At 44.2% G+C, this 1,474-nt stretch overlaps 1 non-coding gene across 1 annotated transcript; it reads left to right on the forward strand.

The window, feature by feature from the left end:
* The first annotated feature begins 485 nt into the window (after nucleotides 1-485).
* Nucleotides 486-557, forward strand: trnaq-uug. Its single transcript has one exon. It is a non-coding gene; the product is annotated as a tRNA-Gln (tRNA).
* Nucleotides 558-1,474: the final 917 nt, after the last annotated feature.

Consider the following 1,474-nt stretch of genomic DNA (forward strand, 5'->3'; position numbering starts at 1 on the left):
GAGCGGTCTAAGGCGCTGCGTTCAGGTCGCAGTCTCCTCTGGAGGCGTGGGTTCGAATCCCACTTCTGACAGCTACTTTTCAAACTCAGCAAAATGCCTTTCACACGGTATTGGGGTAGAAGAGTCAATTGTTCCTTGTATGTTTAAAAAGTAAATTAAAAACAGACAGTGTTAGTAGTACAGTGCGTTTGACATACAGATTCAGAGAAGAAGTTGTTCTCTAGCCTCTCATGTAATATTTGGTGTGACCACCCTTTGCTTTTAAAATAGCATCAGTTCTTCCAGGCGCACTTGCACAAAGTCAGGGATTTTGTAGGTTTATCGTCACCTGTTTGATTAATTAATTATACAGATGCTAATGATCACCAATTCAACATGTAGGTTTAAACACAATCATTACCTGAAACAGAAACAGCCTGTTCTCTGCATAGATAATATATACATGGTGATATCATGCAAGAAACTGCCTCCTTGCTCTGTGTAGTGGTTCCATGGTGTAATGGTTAGCACTCTGGACTTTGAATCCAGTGATCTGAGTTCAAATCTCGGTGGAACCTGTCTTTAGGCAGGAGTCACTTAATTTGGTCATCGCTGTCAGTGAGCTCGTCGCTGTTTTCCTCCACCTGTTTGCTGCTCAATGGAGCGCCTGTTGGGCAGAGATGTTTACCCTTCCAAATAACGTTAAGCCCAGTTTCACAGCATCGTCCATAGACCCCTTTTTCGGCCTCTCCGCAGCACAGAAACAGCCCTAATCCAGGTCACCAATGACCTACTAATGGCTGCTGACTCAGGTCTTCTTACCATACTGATCCTTCTCGATTTAACTGATGCCTTTGATACAATCTCTCACTATATCCTCCTCGACCGTCTAGCTTCCATTGGTATCATCAACACATCACTGAACTGGTTCACATCATACCTGTCTGGCCGCACTCAGTTTGTACAACTTAAATATGTTCGATCACAACTCTCACCTGTCACCAGTGGTGTTCCCCAGGGATCATTCCCGGGTCCCCTCCTTTTCATAATTTATCTACTTCCCCTTGGTTCTATTCTCAGGAAATATAATATCCAATTTCACTGCTACGCCGATGACACCCAGCTCTACTTGTCCACCAAACCTACGTCTCTGCTCCCTCCGTCTTCTCTAACTGACTGCTTAGATGAAGTTAAAACCTGGTTCACTCAAAACTTCCTCCAACTAAACAGTGATAAAACTGAAATTCTCCTTGCTGGCTCCAAATCCACCCTAGCAAAATGTCCAAACTTTGCTGCCCGTATTCTCACCAGAACCCCAGTCTCTGAACACATTACTCCACTTCTAACACAACTGCACTGGCTCCCTGTCAAATACTGTATTGATTTTAAAATTCTACTCCTCACCTTCAAAGCTCTCCATAATTTTGCTCCTCCTTATCTCTCTGAACTCCTTCAGCCCTACGCCCCATCCCGAACTCTCCGATCCTATTCTTCC

The sequence above is a fragment of the Micropterus dolomieu genome, linkage group LG08, assembly GCF_021292245.1.
Source record: "Micropterus dolomieu isolate WLL.071019.BEF.003 ecotype Adirondacks linkage group LG08, ASM2129224v1, whole genome shotgun sequence".
Classification (NCBI taxonomy): domain Eukaryota; kingdom Metazoa; phylum Chordata; class Actinopteri; order Centrarchiformes; family Centrarchidae; genus Micropterus; species Micropterus dolomieu.